We start from the raw sequence: 24,020 nt of genomic DNA, 5'->3' as shown, positions 1-24,020 counted from the left end.
TACATGTCATTTATGACATTTTCTAATAGCTATTAATATATACTGATATAAGTTGTGTTAGCGTTTGTTAATGATATTAAAATAAACAAAGTTTTCGTCATTATAATGTAGTAATTTCCACAGAGTCGTTTCTTCACCCCTTTTTGATGTTACTGCTACGGTAAGTTGTAGCATGATATTTAATAGTCAATGATTTGGTACACTTTATGTTGTGTCTGTACATTCTTCATTTACGTTCCTAAAAATTATGTATATTTTTTTTTCATATGGTATGATCCTATTCCTACTATTTTAGGCATTACTTAAATAATGTTTTAAGGAGTTGACACAAGTAATTGAATTTGTACATAAGGACAAAAAAAAATTCCGTCTCCTATGACAGTTGAGTAGATATTATAATCTTTTCACGATAATTAAATAATAAATAAGTTTTAGCTACCTCTTAACCAATTAAATCGTAGTAGGTACATTAGAACTTTTTGAAACCCTTCTTTCAAGTGGTCAATGTAAACACAGCATTCTAATTTACTTAAATCTATTTGATCAGCCGAGTGACATCGGCGATTCACTATTTTCCTAATGCGAATACACTCTATATATAGAAATGGTTGTAATACGATAGTTGGTTGCAGTTCAACAGTAAACTGAGAGCAGTTAGGCGTGACGTTGTGGTTGTGTCCAGCAATAAATAAAGTTCGTTCGAAATCTAAGATGTCACGCGATTTTGCATATCGATTCGATTTATTAAGTCATTGGTGTGACATTGCTTATTATTTTTTTAAAAGTGTTATTCAAATTTTTTAAATTTCTTCACGAAGTTACTTGGTAGATACTGAAATAAAGCAAATTTCTTTCAAAAACATGCAGATTTATTTATTACTATACTTCATAATACATATATATTCCACCACTGGGTCATAAATTTGTTATTATATTATGAGTAATTATTGCGTTATAAATTCACATTTAAAAGAATAGTTAATCTATACATATAATAAAATGGTAGGAAAGACAAAACTGTACATTGAATATTTTTTCAAAAGAATACATCATTATCATCATTACAGCCTATACAGTCCACTGCTGGACATAGGCCTCCACAAGTTTACGTCAAAAATAACGTGAACTCATGTGTTTTGCCCATAGTCACCACGCTGGGCAGGCGGGTTGGTGACCGCAGTACTGGCTTTGTCGCACCAAAGACGCTGCTGCCCGTCTTCGGCCTGTGTATTTCAAAGCCAGCAGTTGGATGGTTATCCCGCCATCGGTCGGCTTCTTAAGTTCCAAGATGGTTGTGGAACCTTGTTATCCCTTAGTCGCCTCTTACGACACCCACGGGAAGAGAGGGGGTGGCTAAATTCTTTAGTGCCGTAGCCACACAGCACAAAAGAATACCTGGGGTATAATCTACAATCGATGCCGAAGCCAAAAATATAGTTTTTAGAATTTTTTTCTGTTTGTCTGTTTGTCTGTATGTATTTCCGGGATAAACTCAAAAAGTAATGCATGGATTTACTTCAAATTTGGCACGAATATTATTAAGAAGTCGGATCAACATATAGGCTACAAATTATCACGTTATCACCTACGGGGAACGAGCAGTGAACCTTTATATCTTCAATGCATTCTGTATGTAACAACGTGTAATCTAACGACGCATATTTGAATGTTATTATGTTAATAACCATGCTATAAGCCAGCTTCACACTATAAATAAAGACATTCTGTAGTATATTTAGTATCAGCATTGCACCCGTGCGAAGCCGGGGCGGGCCACTAGTACGACATAAAAACACGATTTCTTTTTGACACCTGAAAAGAGTTTTTACTAACTTTTATGAAGGCGAAAACAATTCAAACACACCAAACAATGAAGAGAAGTCGTTGTCACTCATAAATAATTTTAGAAAAATAAAGTAATTCGTCTTAGGTGCGACAAAGCCAGCCCTGCGGTCACCAACTCGCCTGCCCAGCGTGGTGACTATGGGCAACACACATGAGTTCACGCATTTTTGGCCCGAACTTGTGGAGGCCTATGTACAGCAGTGGACTGCAATAGGCTGGAATGATGAATGTAATACTTTAGATCACTAAATTTATAGAATTTTAATTTTCCACATTCATTACAGCCTATACAGTCCACTGCTGGACATAGGCCTCCACAAGTTTACGCCAAAAATAACGTGAACTCATGTGTTTTGCCCATAGTCACCACGCTGGGCAAGCGGGTTGGTGACCGCAGTACTGGCTTTGTCGCACCGAAGACGCTGCTGCCCGTCTTCGGCCTGTGTATTTCAAAGCCAGCAGTTGGATGGTTATCCCGCCATCGGTCGGCTTCTTAAGTTCCAAGGTGGTTGTGGAACCTTGTTATCCCTTAGTCGCCTCTTACGACACCCACGGGAAGAGAGGGGGTGGCTAAATTCTTTAGTACCGTAGCCACACAGCACGAGGACCTTCCACATTAGGAGTAACAAAAAAAAATCTAAATAAAATAAGTATGTCCACCCCTTTTTCGTGGTCACCAATCGCTTATCTAGATGCGCGGACGCAACACTGTTTATCAAGCAATTATTAATTCTGTTTCTTATGAAATTCAGTTTGGACAACACATTTAACGACCGTTTAGCAATTGTATTTGTAAGGCTAATCAGTATTTCCCGTCAAATAAATAACGTTTAATAAGTAGAAATCGATACCTAATCTACACGAATACTTTACACTTTGAATTATTTATTCATCGCCTTTTATATATTTTAGGTAATAATATACTCTTGAGCCATTAATGGTTTGTTATTAATGTTTTCGTAGTTTCAACATCGCCAAGAAGCCGAAACATTCTTATGATCCATATTGTTAAAAGATTAAAGGATAAATCCTGACTTTCCCGACGTTCACCGGAGACAGAAATATCTGTACGATCCATCGAAATTTTTCGTACCCTAGGCAAAATTTCGTGCGATACGCTTCGATTTTATTGTAATGACTTTAAGTGCGATATTGGTATGGACATCGTCGCCTACTGTACCAGCTGCGGCTAATTCAGGAGTACTCCTTTTATTTATGTCTTCATACGCACCGCCGATAGCCCCTAATTACGCCGCCGACGCAAAAACACTAATCGCACATCGTTTGTACCCTCCACCCACAAATACCAATACACTCACTCTCCTAACCGGCAAAAACGGACCTTAATTCGTTTAAATTTGATTTGTTTTCGTAAAATCCTTCTAGACCTTTACGATACTTTTGACTAATCCACTATAACAATATTGTCACCATAATGCCTTTAATCCTTACCTTTTTATAGATCCAGAATAGTCTTTTTTGAATGGAAATTGAGTAGGTTTTGAAACTTAATAAAATATGACATTTCTCTTTCGATGACTTGTCGTTATCGAGAGAAGGCGAACTGGCATCTACATGCTACGTAATAAAGTCCAATTTGAAACAAAATTTTAGTTGGAGATACAACGTAAAGTATCGTGGGTCGGAATCACGCATGAGAAGCGTTAATGAGCGCGGGTTCCTTCAGATTCCTGGCCAGCAATGTTAGTGTATCGGCTTTTGTCGGCGCGATACGACTTTTTGCGATGGTCAATGATAACAATGAGCGGTGTTAAGAAAAGACGCGAAATCCTTAAGAGATAATAAGAAGCGAGATAATGGCCTGTTAATTAATTAATGTGCACCGTTGAATTGTGTTTGAACGGCGGTTTAGTCCGACGCGCTTTCACGATTGCAATCTGAACACGTCTTTAGGTAACGAAGAAAAAATTGAACTTGTTCTTTCTGCTTGTGTCGAGCGTAACAGAAAATCGTTATTGATATTAATGCTATATATAAAGCTAATTAAGACATTTAATTGTTATGTGTCTCTCAAAAGGATACTATTTATTCGACGTACATCTCTTTTTTGCTACGAGCATCCGACAGTCGTTATTTTACAGGCATATATACAACTATAGGTTTCTGGATTGAGTATTCTTGTATTTCCACACTATACCTGAGCTTATAAGCCGTCAATTCTGTTTGATACCAATTGCTCCTATCAACAATCGTTACTTACATATTATAATATGAAAGGTAATATTCATCGCCAAATAGTCAATGCCGCTGGAGCATGCCTCATTTTATTATTTACGTCTGTAGAAGGTTTACGAGTAGTTTTATTTCATTATATAATTTTAATCAAAGTATTCCTTTTGTGATATTTAGAAGATTTTGAAATCTATTCGAACTTCTCATTTTTTGGTGCAATTACAGCACCCAAAACCTATAAGGCAGAGTTATAAAATATATAAGGACATGATTCTCGTGACATGAATCTCCGACGAGATCAACAAGGCACGCCGAGCGGCTACTTACCTTTCTAAGAATAAATTTTTAATTTTTTTATCGACACTAAATTACTTAATACACAGACAGGCTCACAAAGAATTAATATAAGTATGTCTATACATAGTTCGATGTATAGCTCTCGAGTCATCGACCTACAACTTGCCATATAGACATATGCAAAGAAATACTAAAGGCGCACTTGTATAGTAATTGTAGGCCCAATTTAACTGAAATAATTACTCATGTCCAAATCGAACGTTTATCACGTTTCGAGCGAAATGGAGTTATTTAATATCGAAACAGGTTCAAATGGATACTTGCTTTTAATTGTAAGACATAATTCAATGGTCGGCAAAGTTGATTTTATCTGGTAATATATGAATATCTTTGCAGGGAGTGCAGTTTCTTCTATACCTTTTTTTGTTTCATACCAGCTTGGATCTTCCTATGAGTGAATTAATTCAGAGTCAAAGGTATGTTTATATCATAATACAGTGAGTATTTTAACCACTTTTGTAAAAGTCTCGAATTTTTAAGTGAAGCTACCCTCTAAATGTCGAATATTTCGAATTGAAGATTCAACACGATAAAGCTTCGGAGAAAACTGTGTAAAAACTATCTTTTTTAACTGTATCTTGGAGATTATAGAAAACTTAATTTACTTTTAGCTATTTTTTTTTTTTTTTTTTTTTGAAATACTTATACATTATCTATGGACCATAGAACTAACGCTTTATAATGTTTCTTTTTTTTATTCACAATTAGTTTTAAAGGTCTGGTGTTGCTATAACAAAAGTTCGAACTAAGTAACACGTTTCTGGATATTCTGGTAGCAAAATGACTAAATTATGAATTTCATGCAATAAAATATATTCAGTGAGATCTTCCGAATGATAAATGAACTCATGATTCGTCATACTAAATAATCGCTGTATATATTATTTCTTGTAAAAAAAGTCGTGAGAACAAATGCGTAAGCTTTTTTTCTTACTATATATTGTAGATTAAAAGGTTTTGATAGTTTTTTTTTTTTTAATTCAGATAAAAATTAATCTATGGCTACCTTATAATTGTACTTAATATGGGTAAAAGACACAACAACTTTTTTTTTAATATAATGTCACCGATTTAAGAAAAGTGAAAATGAGTAATATAGGTATGGTTATTTATTTAGCTAATTATATTATGGATATGTACGTAGTTAGGGGCACAGATATGACTTTTTTTAAGTAATCGTACGGTCATAACTTTAAAAAAATCGCTAATCCGCAGCGGAGCAGCGTGGTGGATTAAGCTCCGATCCTTCTCCTAGATGGGGAAAGAGACTTATGCCCAGAAGTGGGATGTTACAGTTTACAGGCTCAATCGTCTTACGGTGATTTATTTTATACTAAATGAAGACCTGTGTGTCAGGTAAACGACTCAGTCGAACCTATAACCGTTGAGCAGCACCAACTAACCAGTAAAATATAAAATAATTTGTACGAATTTGATGACGCGTTGGTGGAGTTGTCAACAAGCCTGAGTCCTGAGCTCGTGGTCGCGCGATCATCACTCTTGAAAATGTTTCACACAGACTATAAAGACGTTTGTTAGGGTCAGGGAGTATGTATTAACGAATTATTCCCCAATTTAGTAAACCGTCCAAATATGCTATTACTTTTATATTAACGAAGGTGTCGATGTCGCGACCCACAATTTATTAATGAGCGTTCGAAGCGAACACGGCACGGAGTCGTACCCGAGATATCATAATTAAGTCGCACGGCGGCGTGTTAAAATTAAATTATGTCGAAATTAAACGTTACTGCGGTCGTAAATCGGCGAGCGCAGGCGCCGCCGTTACGCGCTCCGATGATGTATCGTGGTGCAGCCGACCGCACGAATAAGACACAAGCTTTTAAGTATCTTTTATATAAAACTAGATAAGCAAATAATACCAAAAAATAACCAAGAAAAGAAATAGAAATAAATAATAGGTCCAATTCTGAAAATTAAAGATAATTAAAAAAGTTTGTGGGGCTCTGTCAATGTTACGCCATATCTGAGTCTAAATTAATTTGAATGTAGCTAATATACCAACAATTAAAAATATCAACAACTATTACAAAATTATAATTTTTAACAGTTACATCGGACGGTAATCATTGCTTAAAACGTGACGTAAAACAGTGATTAATTAAATAAAATTATAAAATCACTAATTTCTTGTAACATGGACCGACCACGAAATGAAAGAACAACTTAATCTGCACAGCGCTTCCATTTAGTTGTCTGTTTGTTTTTGTTGTTACGAATCAATAACCGTGAACCGCGTCCAACGTCGGACTCGAACCCGCGTCCATTGAGAAATTATACGAGTCATCCTGTATCTGAGAATCTTTTGTACTTGTATAAATATATATGACATGAATAAATATGTAGGTGTATGTGTTTAAACTGGAACTTTTGTTATTGATTAAGATAAAGTTGATTAAGATAAACCTAATTAGGTCGTGTAAAGCGTAAGTTTCCACAGTAGGCACTTATTAGCATACCTAGGGTAAAAGGGTAAAAGGTTTTCTAGGGTATGTTTTGATTCTAGACTTTTATAGAAATGACTTGTTTTAGAGAAACGCATATATAGTCTTTATTTTGGGATATCTACAAAAAGGAACAGAACAGAACAGAACAGATATATATATATATATATATATATATTAGATATATATATATATCGCGTTAATCATTATTAAGGAGTAAACTCCAGTCGCGGGTCGTTGGTAAGCAAGCATACGGTCAGCCTAATGGTAAGCGGTTACTGTAGCGCCTAGACTGTAGCCTATAGACGCCTGCAACACCAAACGCATTGCAATCACGTCGCAGTAGTGGTATTTAGTATTTTAAATAAGCTTAAAATTAAAACACTATTATACATATTTTGTACATATTTTCAAAACACATGAGTTCACGCTATTTTTGGCGTAAACTTGTGGAGGCCTATGTCCAGTAGTGGACTGTAAAGGCTGCAATGATGATACATATTTTGAAAAACTTTCAATAAATTTCAATCTGGTCATACTAGCTGTCCCTGCGGTTTTACACGCGTTAATTTGATTGAAAAATATCTTATAGCTTCCTCGGTAAATGGTCTAAAGAATTTTAATATCTACGATTTTATTTTTGTGTTACCCACACATTAGGAATTCTAAACATTTTTGAATATCATATCAAAAATGACCGCTCCAGCGGGATTCGAACCCGCGTCTCCGACTGACCGTGTCGGCGCTCTAGCCAATTAAGCTATGGAACGATGTACCCGCTAGATCGAAATTTTTGATATGATGATTTTTATATTCGGTTTTAAGCGAAAGAATTTTTTCAATTTAGACCAGTATTTTCAGAGTTTAGCGCTTTGGCCGCTCACCACAACACTGCTTGAAAACAGTATTATTTAGCTGTGATCTCCTGTACGGTCGAAGTACTACCCTAGTCGGGCTGCTAGAGAATTTGAGCGGGATATTTCCTACTGTGCCCCACCTCAATTAAAAATAAATGTTTATATAGACCATAGAGATGCTGTCGGGAGTTTTTAATTGTGTTATATCAGTTTTTGTGTTAACTGAAATAAAGTTTTTATAAATATTGCCTTATTGAGTCTCAAGTCTTTAGTTATACTTTGTGCAAATAGTTTTAAAAAAAACCTAGTTACTATGTAGTATAAAAATAAGACATTCAGGGCGAATAAAGAACAACATACTTTAAAAATTTACAAATCATTAAATAGTATAAAACAAAGTCGTTTTCCGCTGTCTGTATGCTTAGATCTTTAAAACTACGCAACGGATTTTGATACGATTTTCTTGAAGTAAATAGTAGTTCCAGAGGAAGGTTTATACATGCATAATATAGTAGAGGAACACTGATAGTTTTTGCACCCGTGCAATGCTGGGGAAGGTCGCAAGTAACTAATAAGTGAAAGTAATTCAGGAAATAATTAATTACAGAGAAAAGGTCAACAATGCCTAACGAGTATTGATGGAATAATATTTTTTACTATACTAAGTTAAAAATATTTTTTTATATAAAGGGAAAGCAAGCATTATATTCTACGGGTTAAAGGACGACCTTGGTTGTCTATATTAAAGGAATTATTATTTAGTAATTTTTGTTTAGCGGTAATTAAAACTATGGCGGGAGTATCTGACGGACATTAATGTAGAAACATTAACTATAATTATTATTATATTTACTAAGGAATTCACATTAATTTCTTTTAAAACATAAAAGAAATTAATGTGAATTCCTTATTTTAAAACATAAAAGAAATTAATGTGAATGTATCGATTATTTTAAATTTTATTTCATACAAACCTGATAAGAGCATACGCAAAAAAGGAACTATCCAATGTGGAGAAATAATTTTTGTTTAGGTAAATTTATTTTATACTAAAGAGAATGTATTGTTTAGCGTTTGCTACTATGCAACTTTCAACTTAATCAAAATTTAAACAAAAAAAATGTATGTACAATTCACACACAGCAGAAGTAAAATTTCTGAAAAGTCATAGAAAGATAAGACCGTTGTGATTTGTTCTATCGACAATGCGACATGCAAAACGCGTCGCTTACGCGTTTTTAGCAGTAATATTTTCTATCTCATTCTCTCCTATACATTTATGTGTTTTGTTTCATCATCGTGATGCATTTTTCGTTTAATCGAATTTCAAATCACAACGATTCTAAAATTTCACTTCAATAACTAAAGAAGTGCTTACTTATTTAAGTATTAAGAGTCGCATTGCTATTTCTGTACATAATTTATACAACATATATCACACAAGACCGTACCAGTGACACACAAGGTGTAGGGGACCTTTAAAGGCACCGCTGTGTAATTAAGTATTTCCACAATACTAGAGCGGCCATCTCGTCAGATGATCGGGTCGGGTAAATGTTAATAGTTAACTAGCTACGTGCACACTTGGTACAGTGACATACGGATGGATTGAGTGAAGTAAATTAAGTTTTTTTTTAATTATTATTTTAAATATTAGGTGTTTTTTTCTACTTTGTCTTCATTGAAGCTCGAAGAGCACGTAATCTATCGGCTTTGATTTTTCTTATAATAAGATATACGCTACTCGTTGTATATATATTGTGCATTAGCTTGAAATTGAGCAGAACCATGAAATAAGCTTCAAACCTTTGTCCCCAGGCTTTGTCCAAAAGCGTTACACTTACAAGCTACGTTTGAAAAATCATAGTGTAATAACTTCTAATATTATTTTTATATTTTTATGTGTATTACAACCTTCATACCTGTGTGTTTTTCACGCGAGGGCCGTAAAACGTCCAGTTTACGGGACTGCCATCAGATATTCGCTTTGTTAGGAGCACGTTGCGGCTTACGACGTGTCAAAGAGTTCCCGAGATAGCGAACCCGCCCATGATTCATTAGCTTGCCTGCAAAGCAAGAAGAATACAAACAAAATTATCTTCGTTAGTGTTTATCACAGCCGCGGTATATCGACTAGACACGTGACCATATGTCGACCATTTCTCTAACTGTATTTAGCTACTTTGGATGTCTAAGTGCGTGCATCGGAACGTATTAAATTCTTTACTCAATCAAATCTTCCCAAAGATCTTCGTAAAATGTGAATGATTCCCGATGGTTAATTCTTCTATTTTACAAAAAAAAAAAAGTTATTATGTATTTCGTGTTTTACGATCTTTAAACTATTTCAATTTTGTAGGTTTTCAGTGTTACTTTTATCAACATTCCAAATTTTTTTGGCTTATTTTTTTTCAGTATTCTATTTATTTTATATATTTCTTGTTGTTATGCAGCCTGAATCAGGTTTTAGTTTTTATTTATTTATTTATTATTAATCGACACGTCAGTAAAACTTAAAAAAATGTTATAAGTGCAATTTATTTTGCTTGTACCATTAATAGTAATTTTTTAAAAATATATAAAAGTTTCTTAAGGGTGAGGATTGTTTATTGGTTTAAAAATCATATTGCACAACTATACTAGATAAATTAGGCAAAAGATCAGTCAGCATTAAGACCAAACGTAAAAGAAATTCTGTAAATCAATAGGTAATATGTATTCGTTTGCATTATCTGTTTTAGTTAAGCGAATAAATCTTTTTTCGAACCAACTTTTTCTAACCGAGAGCTTATCCAGCTAGAAACCTCATTTTAATTGACCGCAAAAGTTATAATATTAGTGTAAGCTTCCTACAATAATTCTCTTGAGCACAATGCTAGCAAACGAAAAAAACCGACTTCAATTACATTGACAAGTAATACAACGTAAGTAGACGAAACAAATTAACAAACACACTTGTCGTCACTAAGATTTTCGAGGGTTCCCCTCGATTTCTCTGAAATGCCATTATCAGATCCTGGTTTCCTTATCATGGTACCACATTTGGGATAAAAAAAATATATAGAAACGGTCGAATTGAGAAACCTCCTTCTTTTTTGAAGTCGGTTAAAAAGATTTGAAACAAAAATTAACTTAGAAAAATAGGACAAAGGCCTGATATATATTTTAAAAAAATATTTTTAAAATACGATGCAAAGCCAACACATGAATATCTTCTCATATGAATATAAACGAAAAAAAAAATATCGTAGGCACAGACGTGTTTGTTTACTAATCATGGGAACTCTACATGTTATGAGGCACTCTCATTGTATTGAAAGTAGTACTGGAGGTACCCTTGTTGTTTGCAAGAGTACCTCGCCATCCGTACATATAATATTGATCGATAAACAATTCAATCGAGTCGCGTATTCGTATCTCATTACCGATCGATGACTTTGTGGGACTCGGCTTTGTGAGCGGTAATTAGCTACAATTATCGTCTATGCATTATGATCTGTGAACTTATATGCGATAGTGGCTTTTCACACTGCGGGGCGTTAATTTAATCGTTAATATTAATTTAGTTTTTTAATATATATTTTGGAGCCAATGGCAATATTTGACCGACTTTGAAAAACGGATTCCCAATTCTAAAAAGAAGAAGATGAAGGTTTTGCATTCGACTGTTTTTTTTAATGTGTACCTCATAACTTTCTACTGAGTTACATATTCTGATTATTCATCTTTTTTTTCATATAAAATCTGGTGCTTATCATGTAGTCTCATTTGAATTTAATCGAGATCTGATGATTATTTTTTGTGTTATTTTTATAATAATAATTCTATAATGCCTTTCGTTTGCGAACATTTGTAACTTTAGGAGAAGAAACATAATTAATTATAGCTTTCGGAGAATAAATTCTCTTTAAGCCTATAAAGTACTGTACCGAAAGGTATCAATGGAATTTTATAACCAATACTGGCGTCCGTCTGTTTATTACAGCAGCTGCTAATAAAAAGATGCTGTGTTGTTTAGCTCTTTAGTAGCCAGTGGTAGTAGTTTAGTACATGAAATTTAATAGAATACGAAAATTGGGGTGCTTAATTTTAACGAAAGATAACTATCAGTTAGTTGCAGCAAAATATATCTCTATATAAAATGTTATGTATAGCATTAATATTTTCAGTTAAAGAAAATGTATAGATAATTTGGTTTCAATGTAATAATAATACTTCAAGTTTGATCAGTCATCTTGAGGTCTAACGACACAATTAGGTAAAACTAAAAAGTAATTCCCGACGATGATAATCACTAATTAGATAAAATAATTATTAACATCGAGACATGTTATTGTCCGTATTTATCGCACTTGCTGTTAGCAATTAATTCCGCAGTGCGCGAAACCGCCGCGCTGTCATATATCTTGCAGTTTTTTACCTCACAACTAGGGTTACCAGATTATAAAAATAAAATGACTAACTAATTATTTAAGCGTTTATAATTACAGTAAGAACTGGCAGGCTATTTGTATTATAATATTAAAAACTTCGAAGTTTGTTTTTTATTGCCTAAGGAGTGAATAGAAAATACTTGTTTATATATCAATTTTTTTCTTTTCGTTTAGTACTACAACACATTACAATGAACAAAAACTAACTTTTTATCTTTTTTTGTCATAATATTAAGTGCACCACCGTTTACACAATTACCACAGCACATTTTAGTCTCGCTTAGTCCTTGGAACTTAATACATTTAACACTAGGTTTGCGAACGTTTTTTATATACCTATCTCATGACACCTGTCAAATAGAACGCAGTGGAGCAGTTTAGTGGATTAAGCTCCCACACTTCTCTTGCATGAAGAAAAAGGACTTACAGGCCAAATCGTGACACACTATCACGCTTAAAAAATTAAATTGAGACTGCTATCTCAACCATACTGGTATATCTCTTTCGCGTATTCTCCACTCTACGTGACATTGGCAGAATTAACCGTGTTCCACTAGCACAACTAAAAGCTAATAAGCCTACTAATCGTTGGATCATTTCTAACGTGCTCTCCGAGGCACGGTAGGGAGACCCACAGGGACTGCACAAACACCCAGACCACGGCAAACACCTGTATGGCCAATACAAATGTTTGTCATGTGGGGGGATCGAACCCGCAACCGCCAGCGCAACAGCCACAATCCTTAGCTACCGCGCCTTGCGCCTTGCGCCAACGCGGCGTCGTTGTATTATAACTTATTACCAAATTATATCCAAACGCTTGTTAAATTTGCATATAAAAACTACAAATACAATACAATATGAGATATAACAATATGAGTATGATCATGGTCACTCTACGCAGTTCCGTTAAGTGCGGTGTAGGAGAGAACACTAATTGGCAAGCGAAGATACTCCACAAAAACTTTAAAACTATAGCGGAAATTGATTGCATTAGCATCCGAGTAAAACCATAATTATCAAGACTCATCTGATGATGTACATTAATAAAAATATTTAAAACGAAGCGAAATACATTGTTGACTTGTTTTGATGTTTCATAAGCAAACTGGACATAAATTTTTTACAGAAGATCACAGTTATATAATATTGGTCTTAAGATGCGTTGTGTTCTTGTGATGAGTAAGGTGGCCAGAGCTCCTGGTGAAGATTAGGGTCATAACCCTTTGATGCTTCTGGTGTTTCAGGCGTCTAAAAGCTATAGTAACCGTTTACCATCAGATCGATTGTTCGTTTGTTTGCCGACTAAGTCGATTAAAAAAAATATATTTTTCACAGCGTATCTCCTCACTGCTTTGATTATCACTAAAAAATAGATAAAATTATGCCAGGTTAATCTGAACAATGTAGATGTAATTTGCTTATCAAAAGAGCGATAACATTGGCTTAAAAACTCGTATGGGGTGACCAATCAACCGATGAAGCTAATAACATGTAACAGTTAAACGTGAACCGGCACGCTCCTAGATTATTCCATTGAATTAATTCAGTAAAAAGGAAGTGTTGATAAGAAAATCATACTAACATATACAATGTAAAATATCATGAATATTTTAAGACTCTTTGTGATTCTAAACATTTTTTAATATCATACCAAAAATCGACCGTTCCAGCGGGGATCGAACCTGCATCTCCGACTGACCGTGTCGGCGCTCTAGCCAATTAAACTATGGAACGATTTATCCGCTAGATCGAAAATCGAAAAAAATAAAATAAAAAATAAAATAAAATAAATAAATAAAATATATGATAAATTTGATTTTTCATTATTACTTATGTAACCAATCAATACATTCAATCAGTTCATATTTGCAAATAATAATGTATAATAATAACAATATATTGTTATTATTATACATTATTCACATTACTCCTCACCTTAACTATCAATACTTTACCAATCAATTATAAATAATTACCAAACAGTTATATACTTTAACAACAAGTTATATTATAGAAATATTAATACTATCTTTTTTAATGATATCTTGTAGCAAATAAATATGACATTTGTTTTTAACAATTTCTCATACAATTAATCAATATATTTAATCAGTTCATTTTTTATGTTTTTTTTTTTTGTTTTCATACAATCATATATATTAAAGCAATTTTTTACCAACCATCGACACCAGTACAACTAACAAGCAAAGCAATAACAATATCATACCAACTATCACTACTTTTACAAATCAATTATAAATATTTTTTGGGACTAGCCTGTAGGACAAAAGTCCCTAAAATCAATTATAAATATTTTTGAGTATAAGTATTTTTACAAAAATATTTTACAAATTAATTTCAATTCGATATTCGACATTACATGACATTCCGTATGCTGCTTCAATCCAAAGACGTGACGTCACTTCTCATGTCCACCCCAATTTCATTTGGATTCAATTTATTTGAGCTGACCCGCTTCAATATACGTCAGAATCACGGCGGGACGCCGTTGATAGAGATCTCGGACGTCGGACAAGGAGTGATATATTTTGTGTGAGGTTAAAGTTTGGATGTTAGTACAGCAATGATATTTAAATCAATTTTTTGAAGTGAAACTTTTTTACCCGACTGCCAAGGAAGGGTTATGTTTTTCGCGCGTATCTTGTATGTATGTATGTATGTTTGTATGTAATATTCTTCACTACCTCATATTTCCAGAACCACTGAACGGATTTACATAATTGAGGTATCGTTAGGTTCGTCTTAGCTGCCCAAGTGTTCTTAAATAGGTGACATTAAAAAAAAATCAAACATGGCGGCTGCGCGAAGCCATTGTAGTTAATGAAAAAAAAAAATTTTTTTCTCGAATACTACAATATGGGTATCAAATTGAAGGGCACAATACAAGGATTTTAAAAAGGTATATCATGATTATTATTTTAAATCATTGTTATTTGAAACTCGACGAAACCAAAATGCATCAAGATAAAGAAAGAAACACATAAATGTATGGGCGGGAATGAAAGAGAATACATTACTGCATAAAAGGCGTAAGCGACGCGTTTTGCATAGCATTGCAAGCTCCTTGCGACCTTTTCCATGAGACCGTTGTCATCGTAGATAGAACGAATCTCAACGACCTACTTCCTAAGACTTTTCAAAAGTTTTACTACTGCCGTGTTTGAATTGCACATACACACACTTTTGTTTTATTCACCACTAGCTGTGCTAGTGTGCTAGCAGACTAAAAAAATTCAAAAATAGATCATTTAAACTGAAACGGTTCGCAAGGCAAGACATCGTCTTTCGGACCAGCCAGTTGTAAATATAAATATCGGAAATAACACATTTCATTTTAATTTACTCCGGTACTAAATTTAATCTGAAGGAAGTAAGGAGTGATTATCCTAAGTCCGAGCGGTCACCGCGTCAAAGAGTACTGAGGGCTGTCACTGTCAGCTGAGATAAATATAATTCTGTCTGGGACTCGAGGGACCAATTACGTCTAGCGTTGGAAACTGTACGGAAAGTGGCATGTTAAATGTCAAATATTTTGTCTTCTATTTTTTGTCAAAAAACAAGAAACAAAATTGTTTATTTGTTGATGTTTTTGAATTAAAACTTCTTTGGTCCCGCTTGACTCTGGGAGTAAGCTGGTGAACGTCACGAGAGCGTTACGAAAAGTGTGATCGGGCGAAGCGAAGGGAGCAAGAGAGAGAGGTGCGAGCATACATTTTCTTTCTCTCGTTCTCTCATAGCCAGTTACATTTCGTATTTTTAAGACACAGTGCAGGCCTATTGCTAATGAAGTTTTACTTCAGTCCTTTTTTTTAAATGTTATTAATATAATAGAGGAAGGACGTTATTTGTTGATAACTTTTAAACTTACTTACAATGTAGACTATGTTGAGAAGAATTTTCAACAAACTCAATACTTAGTATGTAAAAAGGCATTAAAAATTCAGTTGTCGTAAACCCGTTATACAGACATACCTTTGTTGTTTACATAATGCTATAAAGGTTAACGTACTTTTACTGCTAAATGGACATTTTAATATTAACTTTAAATGTATGACTAGCTCGTTGGCGCACATTGTATTGGCCCTGCCTTCTGCTCCGCGGGTTGCAGGTTCGATTCCCGCCTGAGTCTGGGTGTAATATTTGTGTTTATATATTTATATAATATGTAATGTTCCAGCGTGGTAACTATGGGCGACACACATGAGTTCACGCCATTTTTTGGCGCGAACTTGTGGAGGCATATGTCCTACAGTGGACTACGATAGGCTGAAGTGAGTGAGTGAGTTAGTGAGTAATGTTTCTATGCATATTTATCAAAAAAAAAAAAGCTATATCAGCCGGCTGTTATCTATAGCACAAGCATTAAGTTGCTTTCCCTTAGAAACAGACGAGCGTGTGTGTATGTTATAACATATTTATTTATTTTTTGTAAACAATTGTAAAACTGTTAGTAGGATTTATCATTTACACGTATTCTTTACCGTCCATTAAAACATTACAAATGAAAACTCGAAATCATAAAAGCTACTCAAAAACAAGAGCTGTACATACAATTTTATTTTTATTAAAAAAGATACCACCTTCAATTATTAAAAAGAAATCAAGACCAGTGTCTTGTGTTAACTTAACAACTGCAGCTGGCATAATGTCTTGAAACGGACTAAATTTTCATCATTACGTTATAGATGTGATAAGTATAAATACATATGTAGTTTTAAAAAAATATGATTGCTATTCAATGACCTCAACGACACGTAATAAGCCGTCCATAAGCAACCGGATAACTGAGATTTAGGCAACACCTCTTTGAATATTCAATTTTGTCTACAACAGACAAACTACGCATACAATTTTCATGTCCATAAAGACCTTATCTTCCATCTCTCTCCCACTTACATAAACTAAATACGAATAAAAGAGATAGAAAATAAAATTTTCGCAAAGAAATCCCGGTGAGCGAAAGGATCAAGAAGGGTCGAGTGGACGATTCTTTTGAAAAGTTAATGTGCTATTTAGTCTTGATATTTGCTACTTTGAAGATTTTGACGCTTTTAATATTTGATCTGCTCGAAACTGGTTAATTACGGTCTGTTTATAAAGGTATAACATTTTAAAGCTTCTAATTCTCTATACAGATTTGTAACAGTGTAGAATTACTCTCTGATTTACATTTTCATTATAAAGTCAGTAAAAAATACCTAATTTTTAAATATAGTCCTAGTATATTCCATATCATAATGTCGAATAATACAGTGAGAACAAATTAGGAACTAAACGAACACCATGATCTTGATCTGACGCCGCGATGGCGCAATGGTCACAGCACTGGTTTGTGGTTGTTGCGCTGGCGGTTGCGGGTTCGATCCCATGGGTGCGTGCATGTGTCACACGACAAACATTTGTATTAGCCATACAGATGTTTGCCGTGGTCTGGGTGTTTGCGCAGTCCTTTTGGGTCTCATCAAACAATCAGTCACCTGTCAGAAGTGAAACTTCTTTGGCAAACTAATTTTTAAGTCTCGTTTATATTTATACAAATCTAAAGCTTTAGAAACTTTTGGCGTGAACTCATGGGGTTTTTGCCCATAGTCACCACGCTGGGCAGGCGGGTTGGTGACCGCAGGACTGACTTTATCGCACCGAAGACGCTGCTGCCCGTCCTCGGTCTGTGCATTTAAAAAGCTAGAAGTTCGATGGTTACCCCGCCATCGGTCGGCTTTTCAAGTTCCAAGGTGATAATGGAACTGTATTATCCCTTAGTCGCCTCTTACGACACCCACGGGTTGAGAGGGGATGGCTAAATTCTTTAGTGCCGTAGCCACACAGCAAGATTCACTTCGAATATTCCGCAATGCTTGAAGACAAAAGTCTTCCAGCAATGCGGCCTGCCTGTGTTAACATACGCAGCCGAGACGTGGACACTGATGAAGGAACTAGTTCACAAGTTTAAAGTCGCTCAACGTGCAATGGAACGGGCTATGCTTGGGGTCTCTCTCAAAGATAGGATTAGAAATGAGACTATCAGCGAGAGAACGAAAGTAACCGACGTAGCCCACAGAATTAGCAAGTTGAAGTGGCAGTGGGCTGGTCATCTGTGTCGAAGGACCGATGGCCGTTGGAGTAGACGGGTCCTGAAGTGGAGACCGCGTCTCGGCAAACGCAGTGTGGGACGTCCTCCGGCCCGTTGGACCGACGATCTACGTAAGATTGCCGGTGTAGGCTGGATGAGGATTGCGGAAGACCGGGATGTCTGGCGCGAACTTGGGGAGGCCTATGTCCAGCATTGGACTGCGATAGGCTGAAATGATGATGATGATGATGAAAGCTTTAGGTTTCCGTTCCAGCGCAATCTATTTAGTTTCCAATGTAATACTATCGATATTAATGTAACAACCTTTGTAGTTTCTATAGTATAGGTTAGGTGGCTCTGTTGTTGGATAAAAACGCTGCACATCTTCGTGACGCTAATATTATTGTTACTGCGTTTCATCCGTAAAAATTTAACCCTCATGCGCCAAAGAAATTTCACTTCAAAAATTTAATATTTCAAAAACACCATATTTCTTCTAACCTAAAATTCGAAATAATATCTCATTGTTTATTCACCTTGAAAAACAGACTTAAACGCTTCAAAAACAGACACCGGTCCTTTACATATTAATTTATAGTGGAAATGTCAACAGCGAGGGGCCCGAAGGACCGCCGTGAGGGCCATTGTCTTAGCACTCGTCGTAATGGAGATCCCATTGTTGCGCTTTTGATGCAATTTAAGTGTTACGTAAATACTTATACACGATGGTGTTTTATTTTTAACCGATTACGCACTAAACGAGTGTATTTTTCAATAATATTTAGTATGTAAGACTGTTTTAACAATAAAAATCTGGGTAAACGATAATGAATTAACGAAATGTAAGAAGTTGATGCATAATTTTCGAACGACTGCACTAAATTGACAAGATATTTATAAAAGAAAAAAAATCAGAGCAGAAAACAGAAAAGCATCAACGGCCTGGTCAATCTCACAACAATATTTTTTACGACAAAAATAAATTTAATGATCTGTGAAGAAACTGACAATTCGTTACATAGCAATGCCGTCTTCAATATCAATGAAAAAATAACAACCGCTTTGATTCCCGCAAGTATCGAAAGAGTTAAATTCGAATCAATCAAAACACGTCATTCATACAATAATCGATAACGCCGATTAACCCAATAATATCGTAACATATTGTGTTTGCAGTCTACTAAAGGTCAATCAGCTGAACGTCACTTCCGGCAAATACGACACACTAATCCGTGACGGAGTGCCAAAAGAATCGCGCCCTCTCTTCAAACAGAGGGTGAGAAAATCCCTTCACTACGAACTCGTTAAGCTTTCAACATCACGATATAATATTTAATCTCTTTTTCACTTTCAATGTGTATGAATGGGATGAAAGATTTGACGAAAACTCGTATTTCATTTGAGAGATTTCGTGGTAGGGAGGAGGGTAGGGTCAAAGAATTAACCGCGAACACAAGCGATTAATCGATTTCTCGACAATTGTTGCGGTGTAATAGCTTGTAGAGATTTTTACGGGTCACCGGTGACTTGATTTTTATTTGTATTTACTGGGACACAAGACTCTAAGTCTAGTAGTAGGATAGTCTCTCTATATATATAGGATATAGTAATAAAAAATACCGTCAGCGTCGGACCAAGTCTTAGCTTTACTAGGTAGTCACTGAACTGTCGATCTGTAGTCTTAAGAAATAAATCGCCTGTAAGATAAGCATAATAACAATTCATGGTGTTTAATAAAAGCCATGGGTATTTAAGAGCATGTACGGTGTTTGTTTAAAATAAAATAAAAATTAAAAAACACATGGTACATCATCCACGTAATCATTTAATGTATATGGAAATATAAATATAAAAAGAAAAAAAAAAACAATGAGATTTAATTCATATAATCATGTAAAATATCAATTTGTAAAATCAATGTTACGTAGGTACTTAATTGTAAATGTTCCACTGTTGGATTCATAAATAAGAAAATAATAATAAAATGTACTATAAAATTAAACAAATTATCGTATTTTGTATTGATATTACCAATTTACTTTCTTAATTACTTACATTTTTTTATACAAATAGATCGGCAAACAACTACAGCGGCAACGTACAGCTCACCGTGATGGTAAGCGATTACCGTAGCTTATAGACGCCAGTATCACCAGAAGCATTTCAAGCGCGCTCTTGTCACTTTACTCACTACAGGAACACGACACTGCTTGAAAGCAGTATTATTTAGCTATATATCTATATATATAATAAGAATTTGAATCATACTTTGTTATTAACATACTAATATAATTACATAATATATACATTTCAATATATCAAAGTTCTAACCTAATAATAAATTCAAAAGAATCTCAATATATTCGTTATATGAATGTTTCCATTTAGTTTTGATTGGTATTTCGAGTCTATAGACGTCTTGAGGTCTTTCACTATGGGTTTAACGAAGTCTCTATCGACTACGTATCGAATGGGTAGTGTTGTCATTCAATCCTTTCAACGGAGACCGCAGCGCCACCTGGGTAGCTATTCAAATCAGCGATTCAAGATTTTGCGAAACTGCAACGATATAATGAAAAGAGTGGTCTAAGTTATGAGCGATTTTCTCAACATTACTACTCTACTGAGTTATTGATTCAGTCTGTAAAGTACTAGTACTACTGCTGTGTGGTTACGGCAGTATAGAATATAGCCACCCCCTCTCTTCCCGTGGGTGTCCTAAGAGGCGACTAAGGGTTAATACAGTTCCAATACCACCTTGGAGCTTAAAAAGTCGACCATCCAACTGCTGGCTTTGAAATACACAGGCCGAAGACGGGCAGATGCGTCTTTGCTGCAACAAAGCCAACCATGCGGTCACCAACCGCCGGCCCAGTGTGGTGACTATGGGCAAAACACATGAGTTCACGCCATTTTTGGTGCGAACTTGTGGAGGCCTATGTCCAGCAGTGGGCTGCGATATGCTGAAGTGAGTGATGAAATGACACCGATGTCGCAAAGGAGATTAAGAGCAATCGGTGCGATTGAGATACAGTTTTATTTAAATACTTCACATCTAATATTATATTATATTTTCTCTATAATACATAACTTCTATCTATAATAGTAGGATGTATTATTTTACAAAGCCCAACGATAGCTCTCGCTCATAACCTACACACTACACGAAGTGATATTAACTGTCATTCACAAGAATCGCAGTCTTGATTAATCGAAGCGGGACACGTTGAGACGAGCTCAGGTGAGCGTTCGTTGAGTTAATTGCGAGCTTTATACTATTGTATTTCATTAAAACCACGCTGTTTTAATTATGAAACCATGTTCGCGAATACGCATAATCTACATAAGCATTTAACGTATGTCATTGGGGACTGTATTTCTAATTAGTCATAAATACTTATATAGTTATAAAAACAAATATAAAAAGAGCCTTTACACAATTTGTATAAAATATGTAGTTTGTTTCAATTTTTTTTTCCTTTCTTGCTACTTTTTCTTCAACAGAATATTTTATTGTTTGGACATCATTGTCGTATTTAAAGTTATTTTTAAACGTATTAGAATTTTTTTATTTGTTGTTTGGTTACCAATAAGAAATATTTATTCTAATTTTTATAATTCTTTCGACTCAAGTATATTAAGAAATAAATAGCGTACTAAAATTTAAATTTTGATACATCTGAACATTTAATCACTTTAATGAAAAGTTAAAGAAAATATAAAAAGCTTTAACTTTGTCAAGGTCACTTTTCAATTTTCATTCATTTCAAATGTTGGTCTTCAATAACGTCAAAATAGTATAAATAATTTCGCCAATGTGACGTAGAATGGATACACTCTAATTTCATGCACACAGACCCATAACAATTCTAATTAGCTTTCTATTTTTAAAGTTGCGAGTCACTTACATTACATTTATAAAATAATATGATACATTTTTTTATTACGACAGCAAATTAAAAAATTGTTTTTTAAAAACCAAACTGCATGTAATTATTTAGTGTTTCTCAGTGTCTACTGACACTCATTGTGTTCCTCAGTTATGCTGCTCCAGATTTGGAGCACGATATTTCCAGCTGTAACCATGTTACATGTAACGATCTATTCAAAGCTCCAACAATAAACATTTTTAGAATCCATTTTTATATTACATGCGACATTTTTTTTTAATATGTTTAATTGCGTAAACAACATTGTTTCATGAAATAATACGAATCTAAAACATTTTAAAAGAAATTGTTGTAAGTTAAATAACTCATATATAGTTTATATGGAAGGTTAAGTGTTTATGTTCATATACGGTTCGTGGATATAATTCATTCTTTGTATAAAACAACAAAAAAAAAATAACGTATTTATTGTTATTTATGTGAAATACTAATTAGTTTCATAAAGCCTTTCAATAGACCCAGATACTCGCAATATTTTTTAGCAATAGACTATAACAATGTTGTGCGTTTAATAATTCATAAAAACATGTTAATTATAAATTTAATGCAAATTCAGTGCTACAACAGCCTATGAGTTATTTTTATTAAAGAAACTATGAATAAACATTCTGCGTCTTAAGACGTCGTTACTTCAACTCAACATACGTTTCTAACGGTTATCGAAATTGACAATTTGAAATGTTTTAATGATTATTTTTTATCTGTATTCCTTTAATAATTTGTACTTGCATGTCAAAAGAGGTTACCTTCGATTATGATTGATCAAAAATGTGTCGCTCTTTTTAATCCACTTTAACAGTAAAAAGTAATAGAAAAAATAAAATAATTAAAAAAGCAGCCTTAAGATGAAGTTTTTGTGCCAATTCTAAAAAGTGTACGTCTTATTTACAAAAAGTGATGTATCGTCGATACTTTGTACTAATTTAGCGGTTACCATTTTATTATCGACTGGTTTTAATTGGTTGTTAAAAAATATAATTATTTTTAATTAAGATTTTCAAAATTTGAATTAGTGTTTAGCAAATCAATGAGTTTGAGGAACCTTAACCTTTTTTTTTAATTATTGTCCGCGGTTTTTGAGTTCAGTTTTCATTTTTAACCATAAATTATTATTTTTTATTATATTTGTAAATATGTAACAACAATGTTGGTAATAAAATTAATTTATTTGCACTAGAAGTTATGTTCATTAACACGCAGGTACCTCCTGCAGATTTTTTCATCTATAACAACACTTTCAAAAAAAAATTAAAATCGTTTTTATTTAACAATCATACAATCCGTATTACCTTAGCGCCCCCTCAGCCTGCCATACACGCTGACAACGCTGCATCTTCCGAAGTTCTGGCTACCTCGTGATCTTCCGTAAGCTTGAGGTACTTACTCAGTCGAACTGCTCCGGATTTTAAACAAAATATGTCTTGCTCAGCCTTAATTTAAGAAACATAGAATATTTATTATAAATGTAGACAAATTATATTTTCCTCTTTAATATAACCTTAACCTTATAAAGCAAAAGCCAGTCAGATAGCTAAAGAAACTGATGTCCAATTAGTGCAAAAAAATCACAGGCCAAACATTCAATCGGCGGTAGTCAGCAAAGACGCTATGCCCGCAACGCGCCCGCGCCGTCTGCAGGACCATCTTTTTCACATTTAATTGCACTGTATCATCGCATACTGAAATACCATTAAATTTTTTACAATACACTCGTGTAATGACATAATCGGGACTTCGGTTTATCGTACCGCTTCTTGTATTCGCGATACCAATGTATTTTTATTTTTAACTAGCTTTCTCACGCGGCTTCGTACGCTTAGTTTTAA

The 24,020-nt window shown here is 34.4% G+C and overlaps 1 long non-coding RNA gene across 1 annotated transcript; it reads right to left on the bottom strand.

The window, feature by feature from the left end:
• Positions 1–5,032: 5,032 nt before the first annotated feature.
• LOC123658753 lies at positions 5,033–23,439 on the bottom strand. Its single transcript, XR_006743929.1, has 3 exons — positions 23,428–23,439; positions 19,300–19,304; positions 5,033–5,324 (listed from the first exon to the last, which is right to left on the bottom strand). It is a non-coding gene; the product is annotated as an uncharacterized LOC123658753 (long non-coding RNA).
• Between the last annotated feature and the right edge of the window lie 581 nt (positions 23,440–24,020).

Source organism: Melitaea cinxia, chromosome 12 (genome assembly GCF_905220565.1).
Source record: "Melitaea cinxia chromosome 12, ilMelCinx1.1, whole genome shotgun sequence".
Taxonomy (NCBI): Eukaryota; Metazoa; Arthropoda; class Insecta; order Lepidoptera; family Nymphalidae; genus Melitaea; species Melitaea cinxia.
This window is presented reverse-complemented; position numbering and strand designations above follow the sequence as displayed.